Source organism: Hemiscyllium ocellatum, chromosome 10 (assembly GCF_020745735.1).
Source record: "Hemiscyllium ocellatum isolate sHemOce1 chromosome 10, sHemOce1.pat.X.cur, whole genome shotgun sequence".
Taxonomy (NCBI): Eukaryota; Metazoa; Chordata; class Chondrichthyes; order Orectolobiformes; family Hemiscylliidae; genus Hemiscyllium; species Hemiscyllium ocellatum.
The window spans coordinates 14,970,499-14,991,964 of record NC_083410.1 but is presented as its reverse complement, the minus strand read 5'-3'; the positions used below and the strand labels follow the sequence as shown (position 1 = coordinate 14,991,964).

At 44.3% G+C, this 21,466-nt stretch overlaps 1 pseudogene; it reads left to right on the top strand.

The window, feature by feature from the left end:
• The window catches only part of LOC132819283 (tetraspanin-33-like), a 73,407-nt pseudogene extending 52,687 nt beyond the window's left edge, over positions 1-20,720 (top strand).
• The last annotated feature ends 746 nt before the right edge of the window (positions 20,721-21,466 follow it).

Here is a 21,466-nt window from a genome sequence, read left to right as displayed (position 1 = left end):
AATGTATCAACAGGAATCTCTCGATTGGAACTCTGGTTGATAGCTGTTATTCTTGGTATTTTATAGGAGTCAGCTTGCACCAATTCATTGTATGCTCGCACTTGTATATCAATGGGTTGCTGGTTCAATCCTATCCTGGGCTTTATATGCACATCCCAGGCTAGCATTTTAGTGCCGTACCAAGGCACCGTGGCCTTATTCACCCAACATAGCATCTTTCTTCTCTAAACTGCTGTTTTTCAGATGAGGCATCAAAGTGTCCTCTTGGGTGGATATAAATGATTCCACCCTCACCAGCCTTCTGTGGTAAAGAATCCCACAGATTCACTACCCTCAGAGAGAAAATAAATTCCTTCTCACCTCTGCCTTAAATGAGCAATCTCTTATTCTGAGAGACTCTGGTTTCAGACTCTTCCACAAGGGGAAACAACCTCTCAGTATCTAGTCTATCAAGTCCCCTAAGAATCTTACATGTTACAATAAGGTCTCCACTCATTCTTCTTAACTCCAATGAGTACAAGCCCAACCTTTCCTCATTAAAAAGCCCTCTGTTCCCAGAATAAGCCAAGTGAACCTTGCCTGGACTGTTACCAATACCAGTATATCTTTCCTTAGATTAGGGGACCAAAACTGTGCATGGTGTTTGACTTGTGGTCTGACTAATGCCTTGCATTGTTTTAGCAAAACCTCCTGTTTTTATTCTCCATACCCTTTGAAATTAAAAGCCTACATTCCATTATCCCCCACCCAGCAGAAAGGGAAGATTTCAAGATCAATGTTACAATACACAATAGCGGATTTTTTTTTTCTGAGTAACACCAACATGTGCCCCATAATGAGTGACAATTTAAAATCCTACAGTAGTCTAATTCATTGCAGATAACATAACTTTCAAAGCCAGCTCTATAATTCGCCACAAGGCCTCTCAGTAGCTGTTAAACTGCGGGTGTATGAGGACACCTAAGAGATTAATAAGTTACCTGCCTTAACAATAGTCAATGCTGCTCTCATTGTTCTGTTACAAACATGGCTTTGTTTTGGCTTATTTTCTTCACAGTTTTCGGTGAGCTTGACCATCCTATTCTTGGTACAGTTGGCGGTTGGAGTCCTGGGATTCGTCTACTCAGACAAGGTACATCCAGAGGGTACAAGAAAATAGTGTGTCCATCCCAAATCCAGGGGTGGGACTGACTTATATGGGCAGTCAAAGGTTTTCTGAGTGCCTTTGAGTTCCATAGCACTGTATCCCATGCCTCACATTCTCTGTGTAAAATCTTATGCCCAACTTTATTCTGCCTCAGCTCTCATCTGATAAAGAGGTCTTATAGTTTTGTTTAAGCCTTTGACCAAAATTGTGTCTTCCCTGATTCTTTTACAATCTGTAATTGACAGAAGATTGAAAAGTCAGACATTCTTGAGAAAAGAGAAGGCTGAGGTGGGTTTAAAAATGTTATCAAGGGTAAATGTGCAGACGATGTTTCCACTTGAGGGTGAGTCCACAACTAGGGGTGGTCATTGATAAATGAGATGGCAAATTCTGGAGAAATGTTTTTGCCCAGAAAGTGGTTGGAATGTGGACCCATTACCATAGTGAGTGGCTAGAGAGAATAATATAGGTACATTTAATGGGAAACTGAAGAAGGGAGAAGAAGGGATGAAATAGTGATTGAAAGCATAAAGACGGAGCATAAGCACCAGTATAGATCTCTTGGGGAATCGACCCGTTTCTGTTCTGCAAGTTCTAAGTATTTCAGTTCTATATAATGAGTCATCTTGTAATCAGACCAAACAACAACTAAGGAAAACATTGATCTTATATAGAATGAATACTGATGCAGTGCTGCATGTGGGGCTATCACAGCAGAAGTCGGTCCTCTGCACATAAATGTACTTTCAGCAGGAATCCCTGGATGGGTGCACTGGCTGAAAGCTGCTAACCTTGGTGTTTTATACCAGGTATCAGCTGGCACCAGTTCACTGCATGCCAGTGAGTTGAAGGTTCAGTCCCATTCTGGGCTTTATCTACACACTCTAGGAAGTACTGAGGTATGGCAGCCTCAACCACCTGAAACAGCTGCTTGGACCTAGCAAAGAAACTTAGAAAATAGGAGGGCAAGGAAGCCATTCGGCCCTTCAAGCCTACTGTACCCATTCAATATAATCATGGCCGATCATTCAGTTCAGTCCCCTGTTCCCACTTTCTCCCCATATCCTTTGATCCCTTTAGCCCTAAGAACTATATCAACACCTTCTTGAAAACATTCAATGTTTTGACATCAACTTCCACTGGCAAATTCCACTGGCTCCCCATTCTCTGGGTGAAGAAATTTCTCCTCATTCCAGTCCTAAATGGCCAACCCTGTACCCTTAAACTGTGTCCCCTGGTTCTGGACTCCCTGGTCATCAGGAACATATTTCCTGCATTTACCCTGCCTAGTCCGGATGCATTTTTACAGATTTTTATGAGAATCCCCCATTCGTTCTCCTAACCTTCAGTGAACCTAATCGATCTGGTCTCTCTTCATCCTTCATCATGCCAGCCCAGGAATTAGTCTGGTAAATCTGGTTTGGAAAAATTTTATTTTTTTCTCTAACTCAGCACATTGCAAGCAAACCTCAGCGTTGGAGGAACCAAAATACATTCCTGGACTTGAACACTTATTCTAAGATGACACATCTACGCAGCACAGAGGCAGTGTTACATTGCTGGATATGCCATGTTTTGGATGAGACATTAAACCATACATTGAGATCCAAAAACTTAATTCAAAGAACAAGAGGAGTCTCCTGACATCCCTCAGGAGGAATATAATGACACTAACTAATTTACTGGCTGGAGGGAAGGGAGGAGGAAGATTACATCTGATGTATTGGTCTTCCCTTGTAACTCTTCTGCTCTTCAAAACAGAATCATGGCATAACTTTCTCTTTAATTTTCTTACTGGCCACAGAGGTTTCCAAGGCCTTTGCACAGCAGTGGTTTTGGGATCTGGAATTCTATGCCCAATTGGGGTGTCAATGTGCGTTCACCGTACATGGAATATCAGAGGGCCTCTGTATAGGCAGAGCCAAGCAGCTTGGAGAACATTGCTGAGGGGGGCAGGCAAAAACTCATAGTCATAGTTGAAATAACTCCACAGAGGCTGGTATCTCAGCAAGTCACCCTTTATTTACACAAGCACAGAACTTGACACTGGTCCAGCATCCTCGGAGTGAACAGAACCTCTGACATTCCTGTTTATATCTGTCAGCCAGGGCTCCCTGATTGGACCAGATTAACAGCCCCAATCAAGGAACTCATATTCTATGAGGTCCACCTGGCTGCCCTTGTTATAATCACTACAGTAGTAATAGTGGCTTACAGCGCAGGAAAAGGTCCTTCAGCCCATTGAGTCCGTGCCAGGCAAAAACAAAAACCTAACTATTCTAATACTATTTTCCAGTACTTGGCCAAAACCTTGTTTGCCTTGGTGTCACAGTTTACACCGATGTATGTATTAAACATTGCAAGCAATTTAAAGTCTCATCTAAAAAATGATACTTAGAACATAGAAAAGTACAGCACAGCACAGGCCACGATGTTGTGCCAAGAGATGAAGGGTGGTCACCATGCCTCAGGTGATGGGAAAGGTTGAGAAGGAGAGTCCTTCTTATTGACCTTTGGTTGGAGGATTTGAGCTACAGGGAGAGGTTGAACAGGCTGGGGCTGTTTTCCCTGGAGCTTCGAAGGCTGAGGGGTGACCTTATAGAGGCATGCATAGGATAAATAGACAAAGTCTTCTCCCGGGGGTGGAAGTCCAGAACTAGGGGGAATAGGTTTAGGGTGAGAGGGGAAAGATATAAAAGAGACCTATGGGGCAACTTTTTCCACGCGGAGGGTGATACGTGCATGGAATGAGTTGCCAGAGGAAGTGGTGGAGGCTGATCCAATTGCAATATTTAAAAGGCATTTGGATGGGTATATGAATAGGAAGGGTTTGGACCAGGTGCTAGCAGGTGGGACTTGATTGGGATATCTGGTCAGCATGGACGAGTTGGGCCAAAGCATCTGTTTCTGTGCTGTACATCTCTATGGTGCAGGAATTGAACCTGTGCTGTTGGAGTCACTTGCATTGCATATCAACCATCCACCCATCTGAGCTAAACTGACCACTGACACTGCTGATAGCGTAGTATTCTCAAGAGCATTATAGTGACAATGTCAGGTTAAGTTATGTGGTTCAGTGTCTAGTACGGGCCTTAAATCCATGACATTCTGTCTCAGAGCTAATCCCACCCCCAACCCCCCCACCCCAGCCCCCTCCCCCTCTGCTGAATCAGCTGATGCTGTGCACTGAGTTGAAGCTGCAGAAGTCCCAGTCAGCTGGAGCAGCTGAAGACGCTGCAGCAGAAATAAGATTAGATTAGATTCCCTACAATGTGGAAACAGACCCTTCAGCCCAACAAGTCCACACCAACCCTCTGAAGAGTAACCCATCCAGACCCATTTCCCTGACTAATGCACCTAACAGTATGGGTGATTTAGCACGGCCAATTCACCTGACCCACACATCTTTGTGACTGTGGGAGGAAACCCATGCAGGGATGGGCAGAATGTGCAAAACTCCACACAGCCAGTTGCCCAAGGTTGGAATCAAACTGGGACCCTGGTGGTGTGAGGCAGCAGTGCTAACCACTGAGCCATCATGCCACCCTTAGTTAAAAATCACACAACACGGGTTATAGTCCAACAGATTTACTGGGAAGCATGAGCTTTCGGAGGGCTGCTCCTTCACTTGGTTGTAGACTATAAAATCATAAGACGCAGAATTTATAGCAAACATTTGCAGTGTGATGCAACTGAAATAATATATTGAAAAATACTTGGAATGTTCGTTAATCTGTCATCTATTAGAATGATCATGTTGCTTTGAGTTCTTTCATATGCAAATCCCAGAACTTTTTTTTAAAAGTTGCATTCTGAAGTGAAATTTAACAATAACAGCCATGTCAGCTCAGATAATGCACTGAAAGTGTGAGGTTAAAGTCTGTCTGTTTGTGCCCAGTGATCAGACTGATTCTATTTCTAAAAAAGAAATTTTCAGAATCTTACATGGATTCACGCAGTTTTTGAGCAAAATAAAATGTAATTCTGCAAGTACAAATTCACTCCACAAACTTCATACACTTATATATGTGTGAGTGTGTGTGGGGAGGGTGGGATGTGAGTGTCTATGAAAGAGTGTGTGTGTGTGGGTGTAAATGTGGGAGGTGTGTATGTGTGAGCTTTTGAGAGAGAACTTGTGTATAAGAGAGGGTCTGCTTGAGTGTGTGTGTGTGTGTGTGAGAGAGAGAAAGAGAGAGAGAGAGAGAGAGTGTAGTGCAGTGGGGTCACCTGTAGTGTGTCATGGACCCAAGGTCCCATTTGAGGCTATCCCCCCACGGGTACTGAACTTGGCTGTCAGCCTCTGCTCAGCCACTTTGCATTGTAGCCTGTCCCGAAGTCTGCCTTGGATGATGGCCACCTGAAGGTTCAAGGCCAAATGTCCCAGACCTCTGAAGTGTTCTCTGACTGGGAGGGAATACTCCTGTCTGATGATTGTTGTGCGGTGCCCATTCTTTCATTGCTGTAGCCTCTGCTTGGTCTCGCCAATGTACCATGCCTCAGGGCATCCTTGCCTCCAGCGTATGAGATAGACAACATTGGCCAAGTCACGTGAGTACTTGCCGTATAAATGATGGGAGGCATCCCCACGTGTAATGGTGGTATCCATGTCGACACTCTAACACGTCTTGCCGTGATTGCCGTGACAGGGTTGTGCGGTGTTGTCCTGAAAGCTGGGCAGTTTGCTGTGATCAAAGTTTGTGAGAAGATTTGTAGCTCAGGTGCTCGTTGTTGTGGTTCTGTTCGCCAAGCTGGGAGTTTTTGTTGCAAACGTTTTGTCCCCTTTCTAGGTGACATCCTCAGTGCTTGGGAGCCTCCTGTGAAGCGCTTCTGTGCTGATTCCTCCGGCATTTATAGTGGTTTGAATCTGCCGCTTCCGGTTGTCAGTTGCTGTCCGCTGCAGTGGCCGGTATATGGGGTGTAGGTCGATGTGTCTGTTGATAGTATTTGTGAATGAGTGCCATGCCTCTAGGAATTCGACTGGGACAACACTACTATTATAGGGCAAGCCAAACAGAGAACAGCCAGGGAATTCCTAGAGGCATGGCACTGCACTCATCCACAAATTCTATCAACAGACACATCAACCTAGACCCTATATACCGGCCACTGCAGCGGACAGCAACTGACAACCGGAAGCGGCAGATTCAAACCACTATAAATGCCGGAGGAATCAGCACAGAAGCGCTTCACAGGAGGCTCCCAAGCACTGAGGATGTTACCTAGACAGGGGACGAAACGTTTGCAACAAAAACTCCCAGCTCGGCGAACAGAACCACAACAAGTTGGCTGTGAACAATGATTTGTTTGAGGTTTGGCGGTTGTTTAAAGACGAGAAGTGGCGGCATGGGGAAGGCCTTGGCAAGGTGCTCATCCTCATCACAGCAGAAATAATTGGAATTGCTGCTTCTTAGAATCAAAGGCACATTGATATAAACCTGCACCAACTTTGAATGCACTGTTTCATTGTACTTTCTTTCATCAATCTGATCTTGACCTTGTACCTTCCTTGTAGGCTGAAGACACAGTGAGTAAATTTATCAAGAAAGCCATTGTCCATTACAGGGATGACATTGACCTGCAGAATCTGATAGACTACATCCAGAGAGAGGTAATAGCTCCAACTACACTCACTGAGATAATAGCATTGATCGTCTATACATTTCTGTTTGTGTGGTGTCTTATCTCGACCTTCATTGATTCACTGGGAGTGGTTTCTACTTGCTGCTTCCCTGTTTCTCACATGAAAAGCAATGGTTGAAAACAGCCTACGTCACAGTCATAGATTGTAAACTTCAAACAATGCCAGGCTGTATGAATATTTAGAAACAAGGAAACAAAAAGATCTACCCTTAAAACTTAAATGGTTCCTCTCTCTGGCTTTGCTGCCCAACCAGGCTGACCCAGTCGTTCTTCTGTGTTTGGTTTTGTTCTCCCTTGTGATTTACAATGTGAGCACTATAGAACTCATCATAGCTTCACAACCAACCCATATGATGGCACAACCTCAATAAGCTGTCTTTCTTCTCCAAAATGATATTGATTTCCCCAGTAAGGTGGTTTTTACCCCCATTTTCACAGTTTCTCTGTGTCGGCCACCAGGAGTATCTTTGAGTGACTGGTACCTGTCAAGCTCTTGAGCAGGTTACAGTGGCTGTACCATCTTGTAATCTAGTTTCACTATCTTTGACCCTCCTCCTCCCTGTCTCTGACCCTCCCCCTCCCCGTCTCTGACCATCCCCCTCCCCGTCTCTGACCCTCCTCCTCCCCGAGTCTAACTCTCCCCTTCCCCGTCTCTGACCCTCCTCCTCCACGTCTCTGACCCTCCCCCTCCCCGTCTCTGACCATCCCCCTCCCCGTCTCTGACCCTCCCCCTCCCCGTCTCTGACCCTCCTCCTCCCCGTCTCTGACCATCCCCCTCCCCGTCTCTGACCCTCCCCCTCCCCGTCTCTGACCCTCCTCCTCCCCGTCTCTGACCCTCCCCCTCCCCGTCTCTGACCCTCTCCCTCCCCGTCTGTGACCCTCCTCCTCCCCTGCCTCTGACCCTCCCCCTCCCCGTCTGTGACCCTCCTCCTTCCCGTCTCTGACCCTCCTCCTCCCCGTCCCTGACCTTCCTTCTCCTCATCTTTGGCCATCTTTCTTGTTATCTTCAAATTTCCTTTGCCCCCGTCTCCATCCCTCCTTCCACAGTCTCCTTACCTGACATGGCCTGCATGTGACTCTAGCTTCATAGTAATGTCTGTGACTTGAATCTACCCTCTCAAATGGCTCGACAGGCCACTCAGTTCAAGGTGAAGTAGGGATGGGCAACAAATGCCAGAAAGACCTCAACCCATGAAAAAATAGAAATATGTCCTAATCACCTCAATCCTGGTTAGAAATAGTGACTCTGTCATGTGCATTCCATTGTGCATGTCATAGAGTCATAGAGTCATAGAGATGTACAGTATGGAAACAGACCCTTTGGTCCAACCCATCCATGCCAACCAGATATCCCAACCCAATCTAGTTCCACCTGCCAGCACCTGGCCCATATTCCTCCAAACCCTTCCTATTCATATACCCATCCAAATGCCTCTTAAATGTTGCAATTGTACCAGCCTCCACCACTTCCTCTGGCAGCTCATTCCATACACGTACCACTCTCTGTGTGAAAAAGTTGGCCCGTAGGTCTCTTTTATATCTTTCCCCTCTCACCCTAAACTTATGCTGTCTAGTTCTGGACTCCCCAACCCCAGGGAAATGACTTTGTCTATTTATCCTATCCATGCCCCTCATAATTTTGTAAACCTGAGGTCACCCCTCAGCCTCCGACGCTTCAGGGAAAACAGCCTGCGCCTGTTCAGCCTCTCCCTGTAGCTCAAATCCTCCAACACTGGCAATATCCTTGTAAATCTTTTCTGAACCTTTTCAAGTTTCATAACACTTTTCCGATAGGAAGGAGACCAGAATTGCACGCAATATTCTAACAGTGGCCTAACCTCTGTCCTGTACAGCCACAACATGACCTCTTAACTCCTGTACTCAATATGCTGACCAACAAATGAAAGCATACCAAACGTCTTCTTCACTATCCTATCTACCTGCGACTCTACTTTCAAGGAGCTATGAACCTGCACACACAGGTCTCTCTGTTCAGTAATACTCTCTAAAGTATAAAGTGTATAAGTGTATAAAGTTCTGCTAAGATTTGCTTTCCCAAAATGCAGCACCTCGCATTTATCTGAATTAAACTCCATCTGCCACTTCTCAGCCCATTGTCCCATCTGGTCAAGATCCTGCTATAATCTGAGGTAATCCTCTTCGCTGTCCACTACATCTCCAATTTTGGTGTCATCTGCAAACTTACTCACTGAACCTCTCATGCTCGCATCCAAATCATTTATGTAAATGACAAAAAGTAGAGGGCCCAGCACCGATCCTTGTGGCACTCAACTGGTCACAGGCCTCCAGTCTGAAAAACAACCCTCCACCACCACTCTCTGTCTTCTATCTTTGAGCCAGTTGTGTATCCAAATGGCTAGTTCTCCCTGTATTCCTTGAGATCTAACCTTGCTCATCAGTCTCCCATGGGGAACCTTTTCGAACGCCTTACTGAAGTCCATACAGATCACATCTACCCTCATCAATCCTCTTTGTTACTTCCTCAAAATAACATAATCAAGTTTGTGAGACATGATTTCCCAAAGCCATGTTGACTATCCCTAATCAGTCCTTGCCTTTCCAAGTACATGTACATCCTGTCCCTTAGGACTCCCTCCAACAACTTGCCCACCACTGACGTCAGGCTCACTGGTCTATAGTTCCCTGGCATGTCTTTACTGCCCTTCTTAAACAGTGGCACCATGTTTGCCAACCTCCTGTCTTCCGGCACCTCACCTGTGACTATCGATGATACAAATATCTCAGCAAGAGGCCCAGCAATCACTTCTGTAGCTTCCCACAGAGTTCTCGGGTACACCTGATCAGGTCCTGGGGATTTATCCATCTTTACCCGTTACAAGACATACAGCCCTTCCTCCTCTGTAATATGGACATTTTGCAAGATGTCACCATCTATTTCCCTATGGGTCTATGTCTTCCACATCCTTTTCCACAGTAAATACTGATGCAAAATATTCATTTAGTATCTCTCCCATTTTCTGCGGCTCCACACAATATCCTGATCTTTGAAGGGCCCTAGTCTCTCCCTAGTTACCCTTTTGTCCTTAATGTATTTGTAAAAACCCTTTGGATTTTCCTTAATTCTATTTGCCAAAGCTATCTCATGTCCCCTTTTTGCCCTCCTGATTTCCCTCTTAAGTATACTCCTACTTCCTTTATACTCTTCGAAGAATTCATTCGATCTATCCTTACATATGCTTCCTTCTTTTTCTTAACCAAACCCTCAATTTCTTTAGTCATCCAGCATTTCCTATACCTACCAGCCTTCCCTTTCACCTTGACAGGAATATACTTTCTCTGGATTCTTGTTATCTCATTTCTGAAGGCTTCCAATTTTCCAGCCGTCCCTTTACCTGCAAACATCTGCTGACAATCAGCTTTCAAAAGTTCTTGCCTGATACCATCAAAATTGACCTTTCTCCAATTTAGAACTTCAACTTTTAGATCTGGTCTATCCTTTTCCATCATTGTTTTAAATCTAATAGAATTATGGTCGCTGGCCCCAAAGTGCTCCCCCACTGACACCTTAGTCACCTGCCTTGCCTTATTCCCCAAGGTACATCCACATACTGAATCAGAAAATGGTCTTGTATACACTTAACAAATTCCTGTCCATCTAAACTCTTAACACTATGGCAATCCCAGTCTATGTTTGGAAAGTTAAAGTCCCCTACCATAACCATTCTATTATTCTTACAGATAGCTGAGATCTCCTTACAAGTTTGTTTCTCAATTTCCCTCTGACTATTAGGCGGTCTATAATGCAATCCCAATAAGGTGATCATCCCTTTCTTATTTCTCAGATCCACCCAAATAACTTCCCTGGATGTATTTCCGGGAATATCCTCCCTCAGCACAGCTGTAATGCTATCCCTTATCAGAAATGCCACTCCCCCTCCTCTCTTACGTGCCTTTCTATCCTCCCTGTAGCATTTGTACCCTGGAACATTAAGCTGCCAATCCTGCCCATCCCTGAACCTGTTTCTGTAATTGCTATGATATCCCAGTCCCATGTTTCTAACCTGAGTTCATCTGCTTTCCCTGTTAAGCCCCTTGCATTGAAATAAATGCAGTTTAATTTATTAGTCCTACCTTGTCCCTGCCTGCCCTGACTGTTTGACTCTCTTCTCTTCTCAACTGTACCAGTCTCAGATTGATGTCTTTCCTCACTATCTCCCTGGGTCCCACCCCACCCCCACCTTACTAGTTTAAATCCTCCCAAGCAGCTCCAGTAAATCTCCCTGCCAGTATATTAGTCCCCTTCCAATTCAAGTGCAATCTGTCCTTCTTGTACAGGTCACTTCTACTCCAAAAGAGATTCAAATGATCCAAAAATGTGAATCCTTCCCCCATACACCAACTCCTCAGCCATGCATTCACCTGCTCTATCCTCCTATTCCTGCCCTCACTAGCTCGTAGCACCGGGAGTAATCCCGATATTACTCTTGAGGACCTCCTTTTTAAATTTCTGCCCAACTCTCTGTTATCTCCCTTGTGAATCTCAACCTTTTCCCTTCCCATGTTATTGGTTACAATGTGGACAGTGAATTCTTGCTGGCCTCTCTCCCCTGTGAGAACATTCTACACCCTCTCTGAGGTATCCTTGATCTAGGCACCAGTGCTTTTTCTCTGCTGGCCACAGAAACATCTGTCTGTACCTCGGACTAGAGAATCCCCAAACACAATTGATCTCTTTGAACCCGACATACCCCTCATTGCATTAGAGCCAGTCTCAATACCAGAAACTTGGCTGTTTGTGCTACATTCCCCTGAGAATCCATCACCCCCTACATTTTCCAAAACAGCATACCTGTTTGAAATGGGTATATCCACAAAAGACTCCTGCACGAGCTGCCTACCTCTCTTACCTTTCCTGGAGTTAACACATCTATGTGACTGTAGTTTAGACATTCCCCCCCTTCCTATAACTGCCATCCATCACATACTGTTGCTGTTGCAAATTCCTCATTGCTTCTAACTGTCTCTCCAACCGATGCATTCGATCTGATAAGATTCGCAGCCAATAGCATTTATAGCAAATATAATCTGCAGTAACCCTTAAACTCTCTTTAAACTCCCACATCTGACAAGAAGTACATAAGACAATAAGACATAGGAGTGGAAGTAAGGCCATTCAGCCCATCGAGTCCACTCCGCCATTTAATCATGGCTGATGGGCATTTCAACTCCACTTACCCGCATTCTCCCCGTAGCCCTTAATACCTTGTGACATCAAGAATTTATCAATCTCTGCCTTGAAGACATTTAGCGTCCCGGTCTCCACTGCACCCTGTGGCAATGAATTCCACAGGCCCACCACTCTCTGGTTGAAGAAATGTCTCCGCATTTCTGTTCTGAATTTACCCCCTCTAATTCTAAGGCTGTGTCCACGGGTCCTAGTCTCCTCGCATAACGGAAACAATTTCTTAGCGTCCACTCTTTCCAAGCCATGTATTATCTTGTAAGTTTCTATTAGATCTCCCCTTAACCTTCTAAACTCCAATGAGTACAATCCCAGGATCCTCAGCCATTCCTCGTATGTTAGACCTACCATTCCAGGGATCATCCATGTGAATCTCCGCTGGGCACGCTCCAGTGCCAGTATGTCCCTCCTGAGGTGTGGGGACCAAAGCTGGACACAGTATTAAATGGGGCCTAACCAGAGCTTTATAAAGTCTCAGTAGCACATCGCTGCTTTTATATTTCAACCCTCTTGAGATAAATGACAACATTGCATTTGCTTTCTTAATCACGGATTCAACCTGCATGTTTACCTTTAGAGAATCCTCGACTAGCACTCCCAGATCTCTTTGTACTTTGGCTTAACAAATTTTCTCACCGTTTAGAAAGTAGTCCATGCTTGTATTCTTTTTTCCAAAGTGCAAGACCTCGCATTTGCTCACATTGAACTTCATCAGCCATCTCTTGGACCACTCTCCCAAACTGTCTAGGTCCTTCTGCAGCCTCCCCACTTCCTCAGTACTACCTGCCTGTCTATCTATCTTCATATCATCGGCAAACTTCGCTAGAATGTCCCCAGTCCCTTCATCCAGATCATTAATATATAATGCGAACAGCTGTGGCCCCAACACTGAACCCTGCGGGACACCACTTGTCACCGGCTGCCATTCCGAAAAAGAACCTCTTATCCCAACTCTCTGCCTTCTGTCAGACAGCCAATCCTCAATACATGCCAATAGCTCACCTCGAACACTATGGGCCCTCACCTTACTCAGCAGCCTCCCGTGTGGCACCTTATCAAAGGCCTTTTGGAAGTCTAGATAGACCACACCCACTGGGTTTCCCTGGTCTAACCTACTCGTCACCTCTTCAAAGAACTCCAACAGGTTTGTCAGGCATGACCTCCCCTTACTAAATCCATGTTGACTTGTTCTAATCCGACCCTGCTCTTCCAAGAATTTAGAAACCTCATCCTTAACGATGGATTCTAGAATTTTACCAACAACCGAGGTTAGGCTAATTGGCCTATAATTTTCCATCTTTTGTCTTGATCCTTTCTTGAACAATGGGGTTACAACAGCGGTCTTCCAATCATCCGGGACTTTCCCTGACTCCAGTGATTTTGAAAGATCTCAACCAACACCTCTGCTATTTCCTCAGCCACCTCCCTCAGAACTCTAGGATGTAGCCTATCGGGGCCAGGAGATTTGTCAATTTTAAGACCTTTCAGCTTTTCTAGCACTATCTCTTTTGTAATTGGGAACCATACTCAACTCAGTCCCCTGACTCCCTTTAATTGTTGGAGTATTACTCATGTCTTCCACTGTGAAGACTGACGCAAAGTACTTATTAAGTTCTCCAGCTATTTCCTTATCTCCCATCACTAGGCTTCCAGCATCAATTTGAAGTGGCCCAATGTCTACTTTTGCCTGTTGTTTGTTTCTTATATATTGAAAGAAACTTTTACTATCATTTCTAATATTACTGGCTAGCCTAGCTTCATATTTGATCCTCTCCTTCCTTATTTCTCTCTTTGTTATCCTCTGTTTGTTTTTGTAGCCTTCCCAATCTTCTGATTTACCACTGCTCGTGGCCACTTTATAGGATCTCTCTTTTTCTTTGATACATTTCCTGACTTCCTTTGTCAGCCATGACTGTCTAATCCTTCCCCGGATAATCTTTCTTTTCTTGGGGATGAACCTCTGTATTGTGTCCTCAATTATACCCACAAACTCCTGCCATTTTTGCTCTACTGTCTTCCCTGCGAGGCTCTGCTTCCAGTCTATTTTTGTCAGTTCCTCTCTCATGCCCTCATAATTACCTTTGTTTAACTGTAACACCATTACATCCGATTTTGCCTTTTTTCTTTCAAACTGCAGACTGAACGCTACCATATTATGACCGCTGTTTCCTCAGGGTTCCCTTACTTTAAGATCTTTTATAAAGTCAGTTCATTACATAGCACTAGGTCCAAAATAGCCTGCTGCCTTGTGGGCTCCATGATAAGCTGTTCCAAAAAGCCATCCTGGATTCACTGGTGACATTATTTACCCAGTCCACCTGCATATTGAAGTTCCCCATTATCACCGTGACCTTGCCTTTCTGACATGCCTTCTCTATTTCCCGGTACATGTTGCACCCCTGGTCCTGACCACTGTTAGGAGGTCTGTACATAACTCCAATTATGGTTTTTTTGCCTTTGTGGTTCCTCAATTGCACCCACACAGACTCACATCATCCGACACTATGTCATTCAGTGTCATAGATTTAATTTTGTTCTTAACTAACAAGGCCACCCTGCCCCCTCTGCCCACCTCCCTGTCTTTTCAATGAGTTATAAATCCCTAGATGTTTAACTGCCAGTCCTGAACCTCCTGCAACCATGTCTCTGTGATGCCTACCACATCATAATCATTCACGATGATATGTGCCGTTAGTTCATCTACTTTGTTACGAACGCTACGAGCATTCAGGTAAAGTGCCTTAATGCTAACATTCTAATCATTAGAGATATTGGAAGTCATAAGATGTCCTTAGTTATCCTTCCTTTTTGCTGCATTCCTAATCTGCCTCAAGGTGAATTCAAACAGCAAAGGCAGTAGCTGTGTAGGTTCGTTCGTTCTCTCTCTCTCTCTCTCTCTCCCCTGCAATGACCTCCTTTGTCTGTTCTTCTCCCTTTTAAAACTGCTGTTGTTTTGACTTTTTTTTCCAAAGTTCCAAAACAATGCAACAGCATATAAAACAATAATTGCTGCTCCTGGAATTCGAGGAAATCACCTCCAGCACCTAAAATACCTCAAAAAAAAGGAGCAGCTATTGCAGCCAGAAATTTTTCCTGTCCTCCATGTTGAATTACCCAGAATCCTGTGTGTTATAAGGCTTTTAACTTGCAGATTCTATAATGTCTGTTTAATATAGATACATAGTTATAATATATTCACAAAGAAACGTTTATTGAAATAGTGTTAATGATGATCTTAGTATAATGGACACCCTGTAAAATCTTTCTTCCTTTACCTTCTTGCAGTTTCAATGCTGTGGTTGGAACAGCTACAAAGATTGGTCAAAGAACATGTATTTCAACTGTACCCCGACCAACCCCAGCCCCGAACGCTGTGGTGTGCCTTACTCCTGCTGTACACTGATACCTGGTGAGGTAAGCCAGTCGAAATATTGGATTTGCTTTATTTATTGTCATGTGTATATTGTTACAAAATACCGTGAAAATGGTGTCGTCACTGTCTGGCGCCATCTTAAAACATAGAAAAGTAAACAAAACACAGAATATAAAGGCAGAAAAATGAAGTAGTAAAGAAAATATGCAGTGTTTTTGTTAAAAAAAAGCTTTAAACCCATCTTCCAGGTACCGGGTATTCCTGGGGTTGGATTCTTGAGGCTGATTGCCCTGTTTTGCCTCCATTATTATCTAGGCACGAGTTTAAAGAATTATTCTGTTGATAGGTCACAGACTGAAATGTTAACTCTGTTGCTGTCCACAGATACTGTGTGACCCACTAATTGCTTGTGGCTTTTTCTGTTTCAGTTTGCCAGCAATCACAGTTTTGCTTTTGTATATTTTTAATCAAAACATCATAATTGTTATGACACACTCTCTGGAGCAAGTGGGACACTGCCACTGTGCCAAAGGAACATGTTTTGCTTTTACACTGGATTTGATTTAGATGTTAGGTCCTTGAGTTGGATAAAAGTTTATTTCTGCAGTTTTGATGATTCTGACTTTGTAAATCCAAAGTGACCAGTGAATTGAAATACTACATGCATGAGAATGGCATTTTTCCAATGTCAGCTCCAGTTTTATAGACATTAACCTGTTCAAGTGTACCCCCTGAGGTTAGCAATGCCTGCTGGGATATCTGCCCTCTTACCCCCATTTTCTGGCTGGGGTCCCTGAGGCACGCTGCTATGAAAATGTCTACCACCTACTTTATTTGTTCCTCATCATCTCCCTCTGTCTTCAGTCAGTGATCAATACAATGTGCGGTTTTGGGAAACAATCGCTAAACCAACTGGAAGCCTCTAAATTCCTGCACCCGGTGGGCTGTGCTGACAAGGCAGCGATCTGGATAGAGAGTCATCTGCTGCTGGTGGGAGGCATTGTGCTTGGGCTGGCACTGCCACAGGTAGGCACTCTTAGTATGGATAGGACCATTCATATATAGGTGCATGTATCTGTATGTATCCAGCTGCCTGTGCCTATATTTCTCCGTCTCTGCTTGAGCCATGATTCGTGCAGGTACAAACAGCAACTATCTCAGAGACTGATTAAAGTATTTGTGTTCAGATTAGGCTGGGCTGCTGGTGGGGTGGGGAGGGTGGGGGGGTGGAATGATGGGAGAGAGCATAAAGAGACCAGTTGTTACAACAGCTGGACCCAGCAGGAAGGAAACAGCACAGCTCATAGAAAACTAGGAGCAAGAGTAGGTCATTTGTCCCTTTGAGCCTGCTCTGCTTTTCAATATGATCATGGCTGATTCTCTATCTCTATCCCACTTCCTCCTCACACCCTTTGATGCCTTTAATATCTAAAACAATTATCAATCTTTTCCTTAAATATATTCAGTGACTTTGCCTCCATAGCTTTCTGTGGGAGAGAATTGTAGAGACTCACTGCCCATTGAGTGCTGAATGTTTTCCTCATTTCAGTCCAAAATAGTCTACTTCATATCCTGGCACTGTGACCCTGGTTCTAGACTCCCTAACCAGGGAATACATCCTTCCTGGATCTAGTTTGTGGGCAGCACGGTGGCACAGTGGTTAGCACTGCTGTCTCACAGCGCATGAGACCCGGGTTCAGTTCCCGACTCAGGCGACTGACTGTGTGGAGTTTGCACGTTCTCCTCGTGTCTGCGTGGGTTTCCTCCGGGTGCTCCGGTTTCCTCCCACAGTCCAAAGACTTGCGGGTCAGGTGAATTGGCCATGCTAAATTGCCCATAGTATTAGGTAAAGGGTAAATGTAGGGGTATGGGTGGGTTGCGCTTCGGCAGGTCGGTGTGGACTTGTTGGGCTGAAGAGCCTGTTTCCACACTGTAAGTAATCTAATCTTTCTATCAGATTTCCTCTCATCCTTCTAAACTCTGGTGAAGATCTATTCCAACCAATCGCTCTTCATAACACAGTCCTGGCATTTTCAGGTATCAGCCCAGTGATCCTCCCTCGATGGAATATAATATAGGTATATGTTCACTGTGGCAATTCCCCAGCCTCCAAGCCGCAGTGAGCGTTCTAACACCAGGAAGCTATGAGTAACCAGGATACTTTGCATCCCTTGTCAAACCATTAAATCCCAGAAGACTATCAAATTCCCACGAATCTCTTATGCTTTAAGCAAGTGTTCATATCCTCAAATAATATTCAATCTCCAGGAACCCCCTGAACCCCCAGGAAACTATAAATCCTTTGAAATCCTGTGGTCCCCTCAGAAAGCCCTAGACCCCCCCGTAAATGCCTACAGCTTTTAGGACATATTGAACTTACAGGAAACTATCGCTCAGGAATTCTCAGACCCCTCTTTCATCCAGGAAACGTCGAACACCACAGAAAGTCTCACATCTCCTGGAAACTCTCACACCTCCAGGAAATTCTCATACCCCCAGCTGCCCCCCACCCCACACCAAAGATCCTCACATCCTCATGAAACTCACGCATCTCAAAACAATTGGAAATCTATAGAACCTTCCAATTCTAGGGGACGTTCCTAAAGCCCCAGGACCTCCTCCCCGGTATATAGGGCCAGGCTTAACGACTCAGTAAGGACAACAAGGGAGACCTACCTGTAACCTTACAATGCATTGGGGTGACTTAGTTGCAGCAATGAACATGTGATCAATTGGTGAAGTTGCTGAAGTTGTATTTTTTTCAGGAAATTAAGTATTTCTCTGATCTGTCATTGCAGATCGGAGGGATTGTGCTGTCTCGAATGCTGATTGGACAGATCAAAGAGGAGATTAAATCAATATAATGACTGGAGCCTTGTCTATGGGAAACAAACCAAAGGCAGTGTCATTTGCTGAGCCTTAGCCAAGAATCAAAGATGCCAAACTGGCTGAAAGAACATTCAAGTCCTTTTTTATGAGAAACAACATCAAATGCTGTTCTTTTATTTCTGATCAACTGAGATGAAGGAATCCAAGATGGTGCATTGTTGGTTTCTCTCCTCATCTTTCACCTGCATTCACTAAGAGTTGAACAGAGCAGATACTGAGGATCACAGGGAGCACTGCAGTCAGCTGCGTTCTCAGCCAACATCCCCTTTCCCACAATTGGTTTTGAGGCAACTATTTGAGTGATTCAGCATGTCAGCGTAAGGTCAAAAAAATTGAGGACAATTTCATAATTTCCAACATAAATTTCACATTACGAAAATATGACTAAACAGCTGATATATTTTTCAGATAGTGTAGTTCACCCAATGCTGGTCTGAAAAGATATGGAGTAAAAACTGCTGTCTCCAAAGTATTGCAATAGCCTACAACTTAGCAGGGAAGAGAAGGTACATAATATACACACCATTCTGGTTCTAACTGGTGTTTCTCCTCTTCCATCTTATCTCTTATGCCCACCCCACTCCCACTCCTCTACCCTGCTCCTACATATTGACAGTGCAGTCCCTTTGATTCTCACTCTGCTCCCACAGTGACGTGTGACAGGTGATGTGACCCTTGACTTCTAATTCCTCACCTTCACCTGATGATTACAGACATGCACTTTGTTGCAGGCATGGAATTAACAAGGAATGAACTAACCAGTCACTAAGGAGCAGCTAGAAATGGGACCCTGATATGACTATGTTTTCCACCACTCAGCTGGGATAAATGTGCTGACAATTGATCCCCAATGTTCCACAAACCATCACAAACATGGCCCTACTTAAATAATCCACCAAGGTGATCAATTTCCATGCTAGCTGCTATTCAGGACAGAAGTAAGTCCATAAGAAATAGGAACAGGAGTAGGCCATTCGGCCCCTCAAGCCTGCTATGCCATTCAATAGAAGCAAGGCTGATCCAAAATTCCTCACATCCATTTTACTGTCTTATCTGCTTAACTTTTGATTCTCCTAACGATCAAGAATCTGTCCATATCAGCCTTAAATCTGCACAAGGATTCTGCCCACACAGTTCTCTGTGGCAAGGAGTTCCAAAGACTCTCAACCCCCGAGAGAAGAAATTCCTCCCTGTCTCTGTCTTAAATTGGCATCCCTTTATTCTTAGATATGCCCTCTGATCCTAGACGCTCCCATGAAGGGAAATGTCTTCTCAGTATTTACCCAGCCAGGCCCCTTATTAATCCGATTTGTTTTAATGAGATCAACTCTCCTTCTTCAAAACTCCAAGGAGTGGAATCCCGACCTCTTCAATCCCTCCGTACTGGAGAATCATCTGAGTGAGCTTCTGCTGAAATACCTCCAATGAAACAATTATCTTAAATACGGGGACCAAAACTGCTCACAGTAGAGTCGTGGAGACAGAGTTGTACAGCATGGAAACAGACCCTTTGCTCCCATGTAGCCATGCCCACCAGATATTCTAAATTAATCTGGTCCCATTTGTCAGCATTTGGCCCATATCCCTCTAAACCCTTCCTATTCACATACCCATCTAGATGCCTTTTAAATATTGTAATTGTACCGTGCTTTCTACCACTTCCTTTGGCAGCTCATTCCATACAGGCATCACTACCCTGGGGAAAAGACCCTATCCATGTCCCTTATGATTTTGTAAACCTCTGCAAGATCACCCCTCAGCCTCCGATGCTCCAGGGAAAATAGCCCCAGCCTATTCAGCTTCTCCCTTTAATTCAAATCCTCCAGCCCTGGCAACATCCTTGTAAATCTTTTCTGAACCCTTTCAAGTTTAACACCAGGTTTGGTTGTTAACAGGAAAATAACTCCATTTAACGTAAACAAAGTTATTCTTCAATAAATGGAGAGAGAAAAAGATCACTGGAGTCTTAAACAATGCCCTATGGAAAAACTTCAACACACCCCCACAGACACACAAATACACATCACTCACAGGTACACACACACACATCACTCACAGGTACACACACACACACACACACACAAAGACAGATGGTTCAACAAACAATCTCATGGCTAGAAATATAAAGACGGAAAAATCAGATTTGGTAGATCCAAAGTTCAGAACACAAGGCAGAGACTTATTTCTCACAGTTCTTTTTACTCTAGTATTGATGACATGAGTCAGGAGGTCTTAGGTCTTTTCTTGTGTTAGAATTTTTGTGACTGTCTAGCTCAGTATGTTGTCATTTCACACACACAGAAGAGGAAGTGAGGTGTTTCTAGTTTGCTGCCTCTGCATGTTTCTGGCTTCACTGCCCACAAAGCTCTGTAACAAACTGCAGCTGGACTGAATTGAGGGCTGTCTTCAGACCTTTTTCCTGAACTCATAGGCTCCTTAGTACTACCTTGTCTCAATAATGTAGCAAGCTCTCTGCTCCAAAGCAACTTAGTCTTTACAGCGAAAATTATGCACCACTGGATTGGTAAGTTGCAAACTCCTGTTGGTAGTTTAGCCATAGAGCAGTGTCCAACTTCCATTGCAGTATTGCCCACCAAGGGAAAATGTGATCCCTTAAACCCCCTTGCTTAGGGTTGCCGGGTTTTGTATTAGATCAAGGGAGAACAGCTAATGTCAGCTGAGGCTCAGTGGGTTGTGTTCTAGATTGGTGTCAGAGGTTTGGGGTTCAAACCCCACACCTGAGACAGCGCTGTACTGAGAGAATACTGCACTGTGAAGGAAGTTAGTTTTTAAATAAGACTTTAAATCACGTAACCTCTCAGGTGAATTTAAAGATCCCACGGCACTATCTGAAAGGAGAGTTGTCCTTCAGTCAACATTAATGAAGTAGATTATGTGGTCATTATCATTGCGTTTTGTGGGAGCTTGCTCAAGTTAGCTGCCCTGCTTCCAACTTTACATTTCCTTGGCTGTAAAACACTTTGCAGCATCCTGATGTCCTGAAAGGTGCTATAGAAATGCAAATTTTGTATTTATTTTCAGTACAAATTGAAGGGATGAAGGTGAAGTCTATGCATCTTAGTGCAAGTGTCTGGCAAATCATTAACAGCCTCTGAGATCATTCAAAGAGGGAACCCGTCGCTAATTAACCACAGGGAGAAAAAATACCACAGGTTAATCAGCACCTGAAAGT